The sequence below is a fragment of the Limulus polyphemus genome, unplaced genomic scaffold (genome assembly GCF_000517525.1).
Source record: "Limulus polyphemus unplaced genomic scaffold, Limulus_polyphemus-2.1.2 Scaffold4125, whole genome shotgun sequence".
NCBI classification, from domain to species: Eukaryota; Metazoa; Arthropoda; class Merostomata; order Xiphosura; family Limulidae; genus Limulus; species Limulus polyphemus.
The window spans coordinates 46,397-66,351 of record NW_013669735.1 but is presented as its reverse complement, the minus strand read 5'-3'; the positions used below and the strand labels follow the sequence as shown (position 1 = coordinate 66,351).

Here is a 19,955-nt window from a genome sequence, read left to right as displayed (position 1 = left end):
GTATAACGTTTTGACTTGTACCTGATGATGACACCTTGTCGAAACGTTGCGCATTTGCTGTTATGTTAAACTTATATTAAAGTTTTTCTTCACTACCCGTTCAAGCCGTCACCAAGCATTATCACGACATATGGAAGCCTTTCAGTGTCTTGAGAAACCTTAAAGTCGTGATGACTGTTGTTGGCAGAACAGTGGGAACCTTTAAAGATGCGTGTGTCGTAATAAATAAAGATCTCGTTGATATAGACTGATTAACAAACGTTTAGTCTTAACAACGAAGATGAACCAAAAAAGGGAACACTGGGCCTTGTCTAAAGTCACGTGCTAATTAGACAAGGAATGACGTCGTAAGATGAAGCAACGTCATTTTGTTTCATAATAATAAGATATTAATTTTTTACCATCTACAAATGTTATTTAAACACAGGGCTAATATTCTTAATAAACCCCAGTCTGTTTGTGAAAACATAGTTCTGACAAACAACGTTACACGATTTTTCATGGTGCATAGGTCTTTAACAGTGTTAAAGTTGCAAGGAGAAGTTTGCTTTGGAAATGACAGCTTTACGCCGGGGCCTTTTGCAATGGAAATTGCACTGCAGGACTATTACCAATATAGTCATGTGACAGAGCATAACCGGAGGTGGAGACAAAAAGCTCCGAAATCGGTTTAGTATAACGTACTCGACCTCTCTACAGAAAAAGAAAAAACTCTGAATAAAAATATTCTATGATAAGGTTTGGTTTATCTGTTTCGTTTTATGTTAAGCACAAAGCTGCACAATGGGCTGTCGATGCTGTGTTCACAATGTCTATTATTAGGCTTAACCTGCATTAAACATGAGGTAAGATTTGACAAAAAAAAGTTGATGAAATAACAAAAAGTAAATATTTCTTATAGATTTATTTGTTGATGATTCAAGGTTCAGGGGTCATGACCTAAAACGTATAACGCTACGAGGAATACTAAAACTGTAATACAGGGAAATAAAAACAGGAAAACTTCAGTGTTCTTCTCAGGATTATAAATCCTGCTATACATTGAAATAAATACACGAATAACCAAGAGAATCGTAAAAAAAGTGAAAACTAACGTTTCTGGCATCTGTCTCCACACCAACCTCGAACACAGTTACACGTATAACCTTCCAGCTGACCTGGTCGTTCTAAGCACGTACCTCCATTTTCACAGGGTTGGTCTTTACAGGTTATCTGTGTAGAAAAACGTTTGATAAGTATAATGGCACATACAGGAAATACTATACATTTATATACCGAATAGTTTTCTTATTGTCACATTGATTCGCGAAGCAGGGAGAGATTTGTTTGTTTGAAGTTCAGCACAGAGCTACACGATGGGCTATCTGTTCTCTGCCCACCACAGGTGTCGAAACCTGGTTTCTAGCGTTGTAAGTCCGCAGACATACCGCAAATTAGGGATGGATTATAATATCAGAGAGAGAGCTTGTTTGTTTGAAGTTGTTAAGCATAAAGCTACACAATGGGCTATCTGTGCTCTGCCCACCACGGGTGTCGAAACCGGGTTTCTAGCGTTGTAAGTCCGCAGACATACCACTGTGCCACTGGGGGGGGGGGCAGAGAGAGGCATATTGGTCCGCCCCTGTAAGTCTGTCCACGTTTTGTGGACACGATATCTCAAGATTGGATTGGTGGATTTTGACCAAACGTATTCAACAGACACTACATACGAAGCTCTTAAACCCTGATTAATTTAGTCATGGGTAAAGGTCAAAAGGTCACCGGTACACAGAAATACGCTGTAAAGAGTTATCTTTAAAGTTGGGATTGCTAAATTAAGTATCAGAAAGTGAGATATGTCCACTGTAGGGAATCGAACATTAGATTTTAAAGATATCAGTCCACAAACGTGCCTTTCACCCACCTGAAGACATGAAACTGGCCCGGTGGTTAGGGCGCTCGACTTGTAATCTGCAGGTCGCGAGTTCGATTCTCGTCAGCGAACACGTTCGTCCTTTCAACCGTGGGAGCATTATAATGTGGTGATCAATCCCACTTTTCGCTGGAAAAAGGACAGCCCAAGAGTTGACTGTAAGTGGTGTTGACTAGCTGCCTTCCCTTTTGTCTATCACTGCTAAATTACGAAAGGCTAGCGCAGATAGCTCTCGAATAGCTTTGCGCGAAATTAAAAAACAAACAAAAAAACCGGAGGACATCAGATAGTGGAGGAAGATATCCAAATAGCATCTGACCCTCCCAGATCCAATCAAGATTCGAGACATCAGAAGGTGAAACTGAAGACGTTGTGCAATGTGTGTGTGTGTATGTGCAGTTGTCCTATTACACTTGTCATATACCACTCTTTATCCATTAACACACACACACACACACACATGTACATATACATATATATTGTTTTTTAGCAGAGTTCAAGAAAAGGAGGAGTGACGTCATGCCAACTTGGAAATGTATTGGTTAGCTTTCAAATGAATGTAACAGGTTTGACAAATTTCCGTTGTTCAATATGACAGGAATAAATCTGGAATATTAAATATAAAGCAGTTAGAAAGGTTTTGTTTAAAAAAACAACTTTAACTTAAAAGGGAGACTAATGGGGTTTGATAAAGTAGAATAAAAATGTGATATGAAAGTCGATTAGCAAGAAAATATCGAGTGGAAAGATGGAAAACAAACACGACAAACATTTCCAAAACGATCGGGTTATAAGTTTGTTTGTTTTTTTTTGTCAGGAACGGATCTCGAAAACGACTGAACATACACTTGGACTATGGCCCAACTTAAAAGTGATTACTTTATTTTTGGAGGGTGAAGGTCACGAAAATCCAAAACCCCCTATCTGTTAACATGAGAACTAATTTTTTACACTATTTTTGGCTATTATTACACTATTTTTTACACTATTTTTGGCTCTATAACTCAGTCAAAAATGATCAAATTTTGATGAAACTTGGTGGCCACGTTGTCCTGCCCATACAAAAAAAAACCCAACACAATCATGTCATTGGGAGTCACAATGTAAAAATCTTAAAAATTAAACCCTGATATCTTGGGTGGAGGAGATGTTTGGGGGGGAGGGGGCAGGGCTCTTTCCCATATCATCCCGATGGAAATACACACACACTGCGTTCACTACTAGTAACCGACATTAATTAATCCCTTAATTAACCCCGAAATGGACTCCATTATACCTGAGGAACTTTTGTATAATTTACATATAGTCATTGACTGCCTAATTACCGTCTAAATTTCTAGACTTATTAAAGCCACGTCTTTATATTTAGTTATGACTTTGTTGCTTCTAAAGTTTTAAAGTAAGTACAGTGTTTGGTGGAACGACTTCAGTCCTGTCTAATATAATCTTCCGGAGACTGCCTTCATTTTTGGTAAAGGTTGAATAGTTCTAAATTTTGAACGTATAATTTTCTTTCTGTCCTGTCCCCTACCTCTTTGAAATATACGAGAAACCCTTCCGTGACCAGCAAGTCATCACTTGGCCATTCCAAAAGCTGGCATTCCTTGGAGTCCGGGTGGTAGTTAAATCCACGACAGTCTTGTCCCCCCCAGCAGTAGCGTGCACACTCCCCTTCCAGGGTCGCTTCCCTCGAATTCAGGACGTGCTCCATTTGTCGCTGGTGGGTATGATATTTCACAAACACTTTCAGTTTAACTTTTTCACACCAGGTGGTCGTCACGAAGATGAGGACAAAAAGAAATAGAAGACACTGAGTGTGGTGTGACATTTTTCTTTCTACGCTTTATAGTTGTATATTGAGTTGAGTGTGTGTGGAATATCGAACAGCCGTTTTCACACAGTGTTCGCGGATGTACCTAACGGTGACTTACAAGCATTCCTAACGTGGTTCAGTTTGATAACAACTCGGTTACACTTAACTTGAAATGACAAAGTTTTGATATTTCATATCAACAAAGTATCCGTGCTTTCATGCTGCCTAACTAACTCGCTTTCCATAATATCACGTGCCTCTTATACGTCATTCCAAAACGAATTTTTCATTGTTGTTTCAAATGTTACATTCCTCTCCCAGTTGCAGTTCACGTGTGAGAGACAACCTAGAATCACGCGTGTTTAACGTCACGATTTATTTAACATTCTACAACAACAAAATACATCCTGTGTTCGGTCTTTTGTGCTCAAGTATAAGATATTTATAGCCATGGAATAATGGAGAGGTGAAAATAAGAACTACCCCTGAACGCTGATCGAAATGTTTCTTCGGAGCTGCCTTTTGTCGATTTAAAGTTATTTTCTATTTCATTGTAAAATAGATAGTAACCCAACCCTATCTTTCTTTATTGTAAGACGTAACAATCAGATTTTTGTATCTTATACTACACGTGATGTGTTATGTACAATATTGTACCAATATAACTGCAGTCTGGCGTGTATATTAACGCTTGGCTCGAATACCCCTAGCTGAGATATTGTGGGAAAAATCAATTCAATATCAAGATGACGCTTCGAATGGATCTTTTGACTCGTTATTCGAAAACAGATATTTATGTTTAATTTATAGTCATGTATTTACAGAGTTGTTCACGATAAACGACTCTAAGCTTACATTGTGAACCCTAAATCCTAATCATGCAAAGAAGAGATCTTTATATTTTACCACCTAGTGGCTCAGCGATAAGTCTGGGGACTTATAACGCTAAAAATCAGATTTCAATACCTTCGTGGGCTTAACACAGATACTGAGCCCATTATGTAACATTGTACTTAATATCAAACAAACAAACATCTTTTTTTTTTTTTTATCGATAACGTGTTTCCTTTTAGATAAATCCCCCGGTGAGTCAATGGTACGTTTACGAACCTACAACACTAAAATCCGGGGTTCGATTTCCTGCGGTGAACAGAGTAGAAATAGCACATAGTGTGGCTTTGCGATAAAATAAACAAAAATATAGTTTTTTGCTAAAAGCACGGACAGCGCTGTATTCCACCACTAAGCCTAATCATTTGTAAACTATTTTTATAATAAAACTTCATATGTTGCTAGTTGTTTTCTTTTTCATTCTCGACTTTCATTAGAAGTTTCGCAGTTTTCAGAAAAATCTAAACCATTAAGTGAGAAAACCCGTTGTGTGTATGTGCGCTTTCAACTGGTGAATCGCTGGACCGATTGTTACCAAACCTTAGGGAGTGACAGTCGACTTTCGAATCTGAGAGGAAGTAGTTTAAAAACTTATGAGAAGTTTTAGTTTTATCAAAGGAAAAAGATCTATGAAAACAATGGATTACGCTGAAACATTAGGTTTTGGTTTCAGTTTGTTGAACCGGATATATTCAGTACGGATGTTTTACGGATTCTTTTTCAGATTCTAAGGTGTCAAGGGTTGGGCGTGACCTGATAGTAGGCGTGCCGAGACTGGGAATCCTCGGATTCATGGTAAGATCTCTGCACTTTTGGGCCGTGGGAGCGACGTAATAGTGCCAATCAAATTCTAATATTCGGCCAGACAAGAGTAACCCAAGAGTTGGCGGCGGGTGCTATTCGCTAGATGCCTTTCTTCTAGTCTCTTATAAGTTCCTTGTGAACTCATTTTTCTATCCTTCAGTTTGCTCTTTTGTTAAAGATTATAAAACGTGTACACTTGTATTGAATTTTTTTGTCGAAAATACTAAACGTAAGTGAGGCATTGGTCCATTTCTAGAGGCCCGACATGGCCAGGTGGATAAGGCGCTCGACTCACAATCTGAGGGTCGCGGGTTCGAATCCGCATCCCACCAAACATGCTCGCCCTTTCAGCCACCCACCGCCAACTCTTGGGCTACTCTTTTACCAACGAATAGTGGGATTGACCGTCACATTATAACGCCCCCACAGTGATTACTAGCGGCCTTCCCTCTAGTCTTACACTGCTAAATTAGGGACGGCTAGCGCAGATAGCCCTCGTGTAGCTTTGCGCGAAATTCCAAAACAAACAAACAATCTAAGCTTCCGCACTGTTGACAGCTGTTCATCAGAAGTCTAAAACATAATGGATCAAACGATACATAATTCATGAAAAGCCCAAAGTCGTACAGATTGAACAATGAATAGTTTATAAAACAATAACGGGTGAGTGGCCTGTACTATCAACAATAATAACAAACTGTATATCTCGCTCTAGTAATTCAACATGCCGGAAACCAAAAGAATTGCTACATCAATTTCTCTGTTCAGCCCACTTGGTGACAAATTCACGGGTTGTTCTCTCCTTAAAGCTTCCAACATAATCCTGTCATTACGGGTTTGTTTAATCACTTGAGACCCAAAGACAAGTAGATCACCAAGGGTGTGTCTTACTAAACGGGCACTGAATGTTTGCTTTGTCACGCCAACATATTGTTTATTACACTTGCAGCTTTGTATACAATAAACTATTCTATGGTGCACGTTGACGTTTCAGTTCTCACGTGTCATATCGTTTTTGTTTTTTTTTCTTCGTCAATTATGTAAGCTTCGATCCGTTACAGAGTCCATTTTATGCCTCTGATGAAAGGCTGTTTTGTCAATCTGGAAACTAAGATTACAAATAAATACTTCTGTAGTTTTTTATGTATAAAAATGACAGTGGATGTGGGTACTGTTTGCTAACGACTGCCTTTCCTTTGGCCTATAGTTCAAACTTAGGGACATAAAAGAAAGTGTCCTCATGTTTAGAACTCATATTTCATAATTTTGAAGACTTTTTGTTTCTCTTCTTTTAAGTATCAATGCTTCTCATCGTTTTGAGGGATTCCGTAAAAAGTTCTTGTTTGTTTGTTATGAATTTCGCGCAAACCTACACGAGGGCCATCTGCGCTAGCCGTCCCTAATTTAGCAGTGCAAGACTAGAGGGAAGACAGCTAGTGATCACCATCCACCGCCAACTCTTGGGTTACTCTTTACCAAGGAATTGACCGTCACATTATAACGCCCCCACGGCTGAAAGTGCGAGCATGTTTGGTGTGACGGGGATTAGAACCGGCAGCAAAAGTTCTTAATCAACATCAAAGCTTCAGAACCAGTAACAACGAATTGTGTTTAGGCACTTTAATTGGGTAACCAAAAACGTTCAACTTTATTTACCAATCATCGTGTTCTTCAACATGAGAAAATTATTTCGATTATATATTTAATAGCGGCGCTGCCTCATTGGTTCAGTAATTCAGTGTGTTGTGATGAACAATTAATAGACATCGAACAAACTGTCGTCGTGCGCTAAACATACACTGTTTCTTGACACATCAATAATTCATTTTAAAGACGATGACAAAACTCATTGCAGTTGGCTTAAGATAGATTGTTAGCGTTCACTAACATAACTTTTCCTGCTGCGTTTTTTATACTTCACCGTTTATATGATACATACACATTTATCACATCAACTAATAAAAGTTATAAAGTGTTGAAAAAGCAGTCAAAGTGACAAGGACATACTATCAACAGCACAGTAATGTTTGGGAGTTGTTTAACAAGGTATAGAATCATCTTAATGTAAAGTTTTATCGAAAGTTTGTTTGGTTTTTTTTTTATTTCGTGCAAAACTACTCGGGGCTATTCGCCGTAGCCGTCCCTAATTTTGTCATACTGAATAATAAAATCTCACCGTCATTCTTATAAAGCACCCACGTTCTCCAAGTGGGGACCAGTAATGGAAACAGACTACGGAACCTCAATTCAACAGTCCAGCGAGCTAAACACTGGGCGAGTTCTCGTTCCTCTGTCCAAAGACGCTATATATAGTAAAGAATTGGAAATTGGAAAAAAAAAATTGGAAAAGAAAACGTTAAATGAACAGTTAGAAGTAAAGAAATAAAGAAGCTAATACGTTTGTCCAGTAGCACAGGATCTCTCTCTCTCTCTCTCTCTTTCTCTCTCAACCAGAAGCAGTTCGGTGGCAGGGATATAATGTAAAAATTCTGGGACACCATGAGACGTTTATAACTTAGTTTCTAATTAGGACAAAACCTGACCTTGTTATGACTGGACACATCAGCAGCAGAAACCCCATACTTAATTGCAGTAAGTCTTGTTGTATAATCGTCGGATCTATTACGTGATCCTTCTTCTTCACCCGTCGTTGCATCTGTTTTTCAGACTATAGCCTGATAGATCTTCAGCAGACAGCTCCAAGCTCCGCTGACCATAACTGGAACTTTGCTACTCTCCGGCATGTCATCATCAATCACCATTATCCTCTCATCTACATCCATCCGCACAGTTCCGAGATGTTCGACTTGCAACCCGTGCACCTTCTGTGGATGCGATCATGATGGCTTTTTTGATAGCCCTTGTTGAGACAAATCCATCTATCAAGTCCAAACATGCCGAGGAGACACTCAAAAATAGGTTTTGTGTTGATAAGGGCAGTAGTGATAATAGCAGTAGTAGCATTCTGCCAGATCAGAAGATCAAGAACTATGTCTCCAACCTCAAACAGACCATGTAGAGAGGTTGAATAATTGGAATTGAGAATCAAGATAAGATAATCAACTAATGTGTGTGATTGTTACTGGTAAGATGATGCGGCCACTCTGGAGTCCCGTGCTTCTTTGGCTGCTCATTACTCCTGATTGAAATTCATTCCATAATATGGATTGCATATTTGAATACAGCAACTTCCGGATTTCCCAACGGTGTAAGCAATACCTCTAATAACATTTACCAGAATCTCTTCTTCCTTGGGCTCCCATCCAAAAACACAACTGCAACTCTGTGTTGAATAGCGGGAAATTAAGGTTCTCAATCTAGTTAACACGTTCAAGAATTCAGAAGTGAAGGATTTGATTCAAACTACACCCCCTTCTCCTCAGTGACTCAGAGGTAAGTCTGAAAGCTTATAACGCTCAAAACCGGGTTTCGATACCCTTGGTTGTCAAACTATAGATAGCCCATTGTGAGCTTTGCACTTAGCAACAAACAAACTACACTACAATAAAAGAATCAAACTAGACTAAATACTTTCATTAAAATGTTAGAATTAAATCAAGTTGCTAACTACGTTTATTTAAAGTAAAAAATAAAGTACTTGAACCTAGTTACCAAATATGATTCAAGTAAAAGGTCAAGCAACCAAAGTTTTTGCTTGTTGTTGTTGAATTTCACATAAAGCTACTCGAGGGATACCTGCGCTAGCCATACCTAATTTAGAAGTAATAGATTAGAGGAAAGGCAGATAATCAACACTATCCACCACCAACTCTTAGGCTACTTTCTTTATCAACGAATAACGAGGTTGACCATCACGTTATAATGCCACCACGGCTGAAAGAGCGAGCATATTCGGCGACGGGAACAAAATCCACGACCCGCAGATTTTGAGTTGAGCGCCCCAATCACCAGGTCACCCAAATAAAGCTTAGACGCCACAATTGTACTTGTGAATTTCTAAGAACCAAAACGTAAACACATATATTTCGATAAACTCTAAGAGACAGCTACACTGTAATCATAAATCAATATAACATGCGTTAAAGTAGGTTATTAGTAAAGACGGAAATCAAGCTTAGTTTATATCAGTTTGCTTTTTTGATAAACCAGTTCGCAAAATGTTGACGAAAGTCCTTTTTTTTGTATCTTTTTGCAGTATGACTTATCCAATTCATTATCTACAGACGGTTGAATACAATATATTAAAATAATTTTGATTATGAAAGTAAGCAAGTTACGTGACAACCATAGTTAAGGCATTTACTATAGAACGGTTTGTATTTTGTACTTTTTTTTAGTGTTGTGTACCTAATGTCATACCACCGAAAAGTGATCGCTTTTTGGAAGGATTTGTAAGAGCCCTTTCCGATGTAAAATATTCTTACACTCAGATCATAAAGATGTGTTCAGATCAGTGATTTAAAATTTACAAGACGGAAATATTTCTTCTCCTTTATGTTATTGAAAAGAAAGCAATATTGACCAACTTGTAGAAGCAGAGCCATCCAAAAAGTCCTGCAACAAGTCACACCTCAACAATAGTAAGCAAAGTACGGCGTCTTATAAAAGGCGACAATCCACAAACAACAAAGGTCAGTGACAAAAACCGTCCTCGTGTCTCAGGCACAACATAATCAAAAGGAATCTCCGTTTGGAAAAGCGACACAAGCCACGTGCACACAAGCTGCTTCCACGACATATCCATTCACCCGTCGCATGATTCAAGCACCTGAAGAATGAAACAAGTTTTATGCCATTCCTTATGAATACGTACCAGTAAAGTTGCCTATGGATTTCAGTGCAGTCAAACTATTGAAACGAAAGCTCGAAAACCCTCACTTTTGCACGCTAAATGGATTATGGAAGGCAAGCAGAGAGGATTGGTGTGTTTTGGCCATGATGTCTTGTAAAGGAACCTTTTTCAGTGAAATTAAGCTATATGGCTGCAGTCAAGATATACGGTCGTGAGATAGGCCATGACTGGATGTAATGAAGTAACGACGTGTGAGACTCAAAAATCGTTTTAATATAGCATACTCAACCTCCATACCTCATTACTGTTTTTGTTTTGTGTTTTCTAAAACGTTTTTGTTAATAAAACTACGTTTTGAGGCATATATCAGGTTGAAATCAGTGTTGAGCTTCTTGTGTGATATACGTTTAAGCATAACACATGTTGTTTAATCACCTAATAGAATAACGAAATGTTATTAAAAGAACCAAATGTGATAATTAGAACAATTCGAAAATTAGATAATCAAGAAAAAACTGAAACTCAAGCAGGAGGTTAATGACAAATGTTGGTGTTGACTAATAGATTAATACATACAAGGAGTTTCTTAATCCCTCTGAGGACTTAAGTAAATACTATTTATGTTGAAAAATATTATCTTTCAAAAAAAAACTAATCTAAGTAGTGAATTCATTCAGCATATCGCCAGTGCTTTTGTGAGAAGCGTACGTCTCCTTATTCGAACTAGCGTAGCGACATTCCGACTATGAACCCCCCCAAAAAATAATTCAGAATAAAAGTCTATAGTGTCGTGTAAGTTGCTATTTTATCTGTAATCTTAAACATAGCTATTTTAATGAATATATATAATTGTTCGTACGATACTCCCATAATTTCCCTTTGTTATCAATCTACATTCTTTATGAATCACTTCGCAGATTCTGATCTTTCCCACAGAATCCATAGTACACGTGTACAAGAACATGGGAACGTTGGATTTTTCCTTATAAAAAATATTTTAGTTCAGTTTGTTTTTTGGATTTCGCGCAAAGCTACACGAGGGCTATCTGCGCCAGCCGTCCCTAATTTGGCAGTGTAAGACTAGAGGGAAGGCAGCTAGTCATCACCACCCACCGTCAACTCTTGGCCAACTCTTTTACCAACGAGTAGTGGGATTGACCGTCACATTATAACGCCCCCACGGCTGAAAGGGCGAGCATTTTTGGTAGAACGGGGATTCGAACCCGCGACCCTCAGATTGCGAGTCGAGCGCCGTAACCACCTGGCCATGCCGGGTCTTTTAGCTCAGGATTCCAAGACTGTTATTTTTTTTTAAAAATCTGTCAAAATTTCTTGAGAAGGTAGCATAATTTTAGATTCATAACAACATAATAGGTAGTTAATAATGTTTGGAAGCACACTGGAATGGTTAACAAAGGAAACGTTTTATCAATTTAACATAGTAACAAAGTTTTATAAAAACGTTGTACATTAGTTGTTTTGTTAAATTTATAATAAGGTTTTCTTTCTTATTTATTCAAGTCATCTCCAAGTCTTATTAACCTCAAAATGAGTTCCTCGTCACCAAAAATAACAGACAGTGGATTTATCTGCTTATAAAGTTCACTAACAACGTTGATCATTTAATGTTATTACTATCACAAGTAATGTAAAATTATGAAACATTTGTTTCCACTTCTAAAACTGGAAAGTGCTTTACAGTCAGGCTGAATTAATCTAAAAAGAAAGAAATAAAGATCTCCAGAGACTGATCCTGTTGTGAAACACTTGCGTTTAATTTCATGAGATTTAGGAATTTGTTTTCCATATACATTACGATAATCGCTCTAGAGAATAAATAAAAAAAAATGCATTCGAAATATACAAAGGATTTTTTCCTATTATTTGTTTGTTGTTATCAAGCACAAAGCTACACAATGGACTATCCGTGCTGTGCCTACCATGGGTATCGAAACCTAGTTTTTAGCGTTATAAGCCTTCAGGTTTACCGCTGAGACACTGGTAGGCCCTATTCTTTGAAAAGAGGTGTTACGGTGCCCAATTAAGAGAGTCCAAAAACTTTGAATTTGATTATACATAGAGATAAATTTTGTAAGTAACTTTTTATATGTAATATCTACAAAGATTTTGTGACTGCAGTATGTTTTAGATGTCGTATATGAAGTTTTATACTTAAATCTAAAAGTATTTTGATCAGCCTCCACGTAGTCACTCTGATGACCACTGTAGGTCCCATTTGTGAATGTATTCACGGCACAGTCAAAGTTCGGTTTTAATGGTTTTAACTGCATGAAGACTACGATAATTGTTGGTAATTTTCAGACTGAAGGACAATACACCTTCGTTGTTCTCAGTGTTGGATTCAGGTTTTCTCTATTGCTTGGTTCTTTAAAATGTAGGGGTTACAGTGGGTTTCATGTCGGAACCACGACCGGAACGAAGTTTTTACATATCACCACGCAATTTCATCAAATCAAATGTCTCCATCTCAACACACTAGTGGTTCGTCACCAAGTAGTTTTAAGAACGCTGTAGTATTTCTGGCAGTGTTAAAAGGTCGATACTACGTACTCGCTATTGTATTGGTTTCTATTTTATAATAACATTGCTATACACTTTTTGCAAAATGTAAAAAGGTATTTAACTAATTTCTGCTAGTTTATTGGAAAGTAACATAATCTTGATGAAGAATAAATATTTCCATGTCTCGGTGATGATAACATGACGTGATTAACAAATGTTCAAGGATTTATTTAAGAAAAGATTAACTTAGTTGTTCGAAAACACGACTGATATCGAATTTTACGATAAAACCAACACTTAAATTTGCTGCCTTATTTACACTGTCACAAAACCAATTTATATACATATATATATACGTATATCTGTACCTGAATAGAACTCTACTCAAACCTGACTACACAACGACACACGCTAAACCAGTGTTTCTAAAACAGAGTCGCGACCGTCTTGGGGGTCGTGAGCAGGTTTTGAGGGGATCATGAGTTGTCGATGCTGAGGCTAACTTTTTTTTTTTCTTTTCAGTCTTCGAGGTGTCTGAGAGGTGCACATATCACCTTTGTTATGAACTATGACGAACTGCACCTAGAAACATCAAGAATTGTTGTCATCCTTGTAAAGATAATGGGGATCGCAACGATCAAAGCCCGGACGTCTACCATATCCGGCTAAGAAACACTGCTCTTAACTAATCATGAATTAAGATTAAAACATATAGTTAGTTATAAAGAAAGCATACGTTTCCTTCTCCCACCAAGCAGATAAAAATCATTACAAAACATACAACCTGTATTCTAGAGGGTATATTAGGCAAACATTCCAGGGAAGTCAGCTTCCATGTTAGTTTGACCAAATAAGCCAATGAAAACACAGAGATAGCGTAAAATGGATATTATTAGGACCAATGAGACAATAGTAAAGTACCATTTTAAAGTTTCAAGAATGGAACGTTATAGAGCCGTATACTATAAACCTTTTTTTTTCCATAGAAATAAAGTTACAATATAGTTGATACGGAATTTAAACCTTTTTTCCAAGGTTTTTCTTATTCGTCATCGACACTTCTTCAGTTGTTCATTAATATAAACTTGTGCACTCATTTTTTGCTGAACAAAACAATTAAATCTGTAACACTTTGTTTTTGACGAGGTAAACCCACTTTTATAAAATACTAACAATCATCACTTGGCTTATGTTTATGAAAATCAAAAATCTGATGATCCATCATGGTGTCCGAAATGCAAATGATCGAAAATTAAGCCTATGCTCGTAAAAGAACATTTCGTAGAGATGTTTTTTCACCTTTACAGTACAAAATGAAGCTGATGGCAATGTTAAATGCTTAAAATCAACGTGTTGATATGGTCCTGAACTATCCTCGACCACTTCTTTGAAAGAGCTACATCCAGAGTACTTTAATGCCTGGAGTGACTTTTTAGGATGTGATACACGCCCCAATTGCATCAAATACATTCTCGATGAGATTGGAATCTAATACCACCTAGGTCATTTCATTTATTTAGTTTCCTCTTCTTCGGGAAATAAATCAACCAGTAGCACAGTAGAGGCGAACGTTATTATTCATTAATCGAATGTTAGAATAAATTAGGCCTGCATATGGTAGCATAAGTCGTGGTCCTTAAAATATACACCCTGAATGGTACTGTTCCACATAGCGAAGGTCTTGGTATACATACACCAATGCTCGTTCACACCATACTTCCACCATTACTGTATGCATCACATTCCTGTAAGTGATTGGGCTTGAATCAGGTTTAAAATTAAATCAAAATAAATGTACCACAGACCTCTGGCTGCTGGATGAAACATCGCTTATTTCTTAAAAGAAATAAAATATTAATAACAATTTTTTTGTCTTTTGGATGTGTTTTTAGAACGATTGGAATTGAGTTGGTTTATGTCTTCTTTTGAGTGAAAAGTACTTCATTGGACAACTAGCATTTTAAAATTATTTCCACATCCTGTTAACGATACTTTGAGACACTTGCAGACAGTTTGCAACAGCTTCTTGTGATTGATCGAATTCTACTTCTCTGGTAGCTATTCAGATTAGGGAAACATTCAAACGTCTTCTTTTAAGATAAGCTACAATTTATGAACAGTTTGTAACACGTTTATCATTGTAATTCATTTCGAAGTGTCAACTGAGACAAAATTGTGTGAGATGTAAAGAACAGGCTAAATCATCAATAATATGTATTTCAAGAAACAGAACCAACTATTAAATAGTTGATTTACGCTATAGTGTACTAATGAGTAACTGACATTAACTGCTGAGTGTTTGGTCTTGTAATTGTTATAATTAGGACCAATTATAATTACTGATACCTTTTTCAGGCTTCATCAATACGGTTTTCATTATTTGTCCGTATAGCTCGCTCTCGTGTGCAATATCCTACTCACAGTTTATTACATTCAATAACTGTGTGTGAATAAGTTGTAGAATAGGAATGAATAACATAGGATAGATGTGTAGTTGAACTTGTCATCCATACTCCTTTCACTTTTATTCCTTTCATAGTCCATAAGCCTTATGTACAGAAAGTTGAGTACATTATATTAAATGTACGATTTTGAACATGCAAACCAATAGGTTATGTGGAAAATATCGTTAATATAAAGTAGTGGTGGAAGAGAATGTGTCAGAAATATATTTTGACAATAATTGGCGTTACTTTATGTAATGTGAGATCATTCGAAATCTATTGGTTTTGAGAAGAGTATGTAAAAGTCCTTTCAGACGCACAACTTTATATGAATCAGTGGCAAAAGTAGCCCATTTGCTCAAGGCAACAGTACACAACATAATCAAGAAGGATCTCCGGCTGAAAACGTCACGTGTACACAAGTTGCTTATATCCTTCAATGTCCAACTGTTGCCCACTTCAACCCTTAAACAACTCGAGAATAAAATGAAGACACTACGACGAAATCATCAGACACAGAGCCTATACATTCCTTTAAGATTGAACTGTTGAATTGGTTGCTTGGAAATCGTTGTTCTCGTACACTAGCGTATTCACAGAAAGCAAGCAGGCAGTAAGGGTGTGCTTTGGACAAGATAGACTTACGATGGCGTCCTTTGCCACGAAAACTACACTGTAGAGCATTTTTCAAATTGTACGTTCACCAGATACAGCACGATCAGACGTAGCGATACGGACTGTAACGATGTGGTGAGGCTCCAAAATCGTTTCAATATAACATGCTCAACCTCCGTACTTCAGTGGTATTTTATCCCTGCTTCATCCATATACACCCTGCATGTTTTTTCTATGTTTCATAAATAACGCTTCCTTACTTTATTTACAGTATCTTGTGTATTTTATACGTACGAGGTGACTTATTAAGTTACCTATGCATTCTGTTGGCTTCAGCTGTCAAACGATAACACATACGTTAGCAGAATTAAGTGGTCCAGAACTTGCAAATGTTGATACCTTGTGTGACGTCACCTCTGACATTATGTTCTCTGTACATAAACTTATAATGCTGTCAGATATATCATATTGCCTGCGGATATTTGATTCAATAATTTGGTGTTGGTAAATTCATTTTTTTTTTGATAAATTAACATATAAATTTCTGAAAAAGATTTCAAGAAGATTCAGAACGATATTTTAAAATTGTCATAAATAGCATTACGTACGCGTCACTCCCAAGCAGTAAAATCTGCAAGCTCTAAGAAGGCATTCCCTATGGTCCATGTGTATACGCACATAACTTCGCTACCATATACGTTACAGTTTGAGAGGTATAAGCAACGGAATGAGTAAAGTAACTTTATAATTATCCTGTTACTTAGTCCTTGCACCTTCTATATTCCTTCGTTGTTTTACCAATAACCCACTCAAATGCTACTTATACATCTTGTACACTCCTTCGATATATTGTTCATATTCATTCCGTACATCATCCATGCATCTAGTATACTCGCTTTACATTATTTGTCTTTCTTTACTTTACATACTAACATTCTATATTCTTTAGCTAAATTATCTATATCCCTATATCATTCTTCTTGCATGCTCCATCTATACCATCCTTATATTATATTCGCACACATTACCCTCTTCTAGAGGTTAAATACGTTATATTAGAACGATTTTGGAACCTCGCCTTTCTACCTAATAACTGTGCATCTTGACAACATCCCTGTAGCGTAGTCAACACAGTACGATCGCAAGTAAATCCGTAGATACTGCATCCGCCAACTTGACAGATATACATTCCTGTAGAATTATATGAATATCCGTTTCATTCTCCAGCTGCTTAAGGTAGGCAACGGTTCAACGGAAGAAGCTTGAATACACGTTGTTTGCGTTGATTTTCCAGACTGAAATATTTCTTGATTATATTACGTAATATTGTCCGGTTACCATGGCTGAGGTACGATTTGTTGCTGGCTAATTTTTGGATAATCCTGGATCCCAGTTTGATCCATATTCCTTTTTTTTTCAAAGCCATTAATTACAAAAGATATCCTCGTCCTAGAAATTATAAATCCCCGATCTTAACATATCTTTATGATTTGAGTGTATGAATATTTTTCGTTAGAAAGGGCTTTACATGCCCTTCCAAAAAGCGATCAGTTGTCTGTGGTATCACACAATTACGTAACGCCAACCAATGTCAAAATGTAGCTCTGATACATTCCGTTCTACCACGACTTTATGTCGACTGTAATTGTTACGTAGCCTGTTGATTTGTACATTCAAAGTAATTGAAATAAACGCTCTCAACCCTCTGTATTTCCACCTTATTCTATCCTTACGCTTTGCATACTTCTTCAGTATCATCGTTCATAATTCTTTCATACTACATCAATACACCTACATACACTATATATAACACCAAGACTCATTCCATTTTTCACCCATCCATTGTCCATAGCCTTTGATTAATCCTTCGTTATTTCGTCCACACTTTATCCATACATATGCCTTACACTTTAACTGCTTATTATAAAATTGTCCATGCTTTTTCCATAGTTCTAGTAACATCTTTACTTCTTAAACATTTTTGCTTACTAACTTAGAGTAAATATATAGTAAATATTTCATTTATGATGCATTTACAATAACTAAAATGTAAAGTTATCTGATGTATAAAACCCTAAAATTACGTGTAATGCAAAAAAGTATTGATTATGCAAGAAGATCTGACTAAAGAAATGAACAAAGAAATATATGGCTAGAAACGTTATAAAATGTGATAGTAAGCGATGCCTCACATGTCTTTCTCTTAGTTCTATTCATCCGATTAGTTACAACGTAATTTATTTATTAACATGTGGTATGTGTAATATGCAATATATGGGACAAACGTCTAATCCTCTACATATTAGCATGTATCTGCATAAGTCTCAGAGTAAAAATAATGTGGTGAATTCAGTTGAATTAGAACATTTTAGAATTCACTCCATTGCTTCAATAGTGATTACAATTTTAGAAATTGTGAATATAGAAACAGATAGATTACAAAAGGAAAACATTTATATTCTTAAGTATAACACTTTATATCCTTACGGTTTAAATCAAGATTATAACGACATCACTGCTATAAGTTTAAGTAATAATAATTGTATTGGTAATTTCTTTTATCTAGATAGTATCAATAAAAACGGTATAAAAAGAAAAACTAGAGAAAACGGCAAAAATGGATTAAAATGGATTGATTTTATTCAATTTTATACAGATTTATATAGTAAGTTTAATATACTTGCTAATAGTCGTAGTTATCTCTACAAGAACGGACCGGCATGGCCAGGTGGATAAGGCGCTCGACTCGCAATCTGAGGGTCGCGGGTTCGAATCCCCGTCCCACCAAACATGCTCACCATTTCAGCCGTGGGGGCGTTATAATGTGACGGTCAATCCCACTATTCGTTGGTAAAAGAGTAGCCCAAAAGTTGGCGGTGGGTGGTAATGACTAGTTGCCTTTCCTGCTAAATTAGGGACGGCTAGCGCAGATAGCCCTGGTGTAGCTTTGCGCGAAATTCAAAAACAAACTCTACAATAATATATATAAACTAAATATTTCAAAGTTAAAGTTATTAACAAAAATTGTAATTACATTTAATTTTAAGAATAATCATGTTAACCACTTAATCTCAGATATTATAAAATCTAGACTTAAGTTGAATAATTTAAATGATATAATTAATGAAGTGCCAAAAATTAAATCGTCGTATATAGTAATTAATTTTAAGCATAAGATTGTTAATGATTTACAAATTTTCCGTGATTCTGTAACACAAAATATTTAAAAACCTATTATTAGTTTTAAATATGAAACTTCAATAGGATCTCTTATATATATATAATTATAAAAAGAAATTAAATAATTTAAATATAGATAATGTGAAGAATTTACCATGTGATTGTTACTTAAATTCCTTGACAGACTCTTTTCATAAACATGTTATTACTGGTAACTTGGATATACTTAAAGATAACTCATAACGAAACATCTTGGGAAAAGGTGACAAATGTAGAATAGTAGAAAAATAGATATATTAAATTTCATAAGAAAAACATAAATGATTATATTATCAAACTTAATTATTCTACACATTATCCTCCAAATTGGTTACTAGAATGGAGATATTGTGTGATTAATAGAATTAAAGATAAATTAGCTTTTGTTGATTAAGAAAAATATATGCAATAAACAATTTTTTTTTCAGTTTAAAACTAAAATCGGTAAAATACAAGAAAAATATATTATCCTGCCTATTAATAAAGCCAACTGTAATTTTGGTTTAATCTGTAAACGTTTTTATGTACAACTTGCAACTAATGAAATAAATACTACACAAACATTTCAATTACAAAATAAGTCTAAAGATGCTATTAATAACAATTTTTCGAAAGCTATAAAATATTTATCTTAAAGTAAACCCATATTCGGAATTACCGTATCTATATGCCATTCTTAAACTACATAAATCTCCCATTAAATTTCATTTTATTTCTAGTTCAGTAAAAACTATACTAAAACAACCTGCAGTTTTTAAATAAATTACTGAATCAATTATTTTTTAAATTACAACAAAATCCAAGTTGTAAACATGATTTCTGGATAATTAAACATAATGAACCTATCTTTAAAACATAAGAAATTTTAAATAAAAAACAATCAGCAGATACAATACAAACATATGATTTTACTACTTTATTTACAACTATACCCCTTAACGATTTGGTAATGGCGATTAATTCATTAATAGACCAATTTAT

General features: G+C 36.1%; 1 long non-coding RNA gene across 1 annotated transcript in view; it reads right to left on the bottom strand.

Moving 5' to 3' along the window:
• LOC111088613 overlaps nt 1–19,955 on the bottom strand; it is a 48,279-nt gene that overhangs the window by 1,711 nt on the left and 26,613 nt on the right. Inside the window, exon 2 of the long non-coding RNA XR_002613085.1 lies at nt 1,095–1,212. This is a non-coding gene — a long non-coding RNA (uncharacterized LOC111088613). The remainder of the gene's footprint in view (nt 1–1,094; nt 1,213–19,955) is intronic.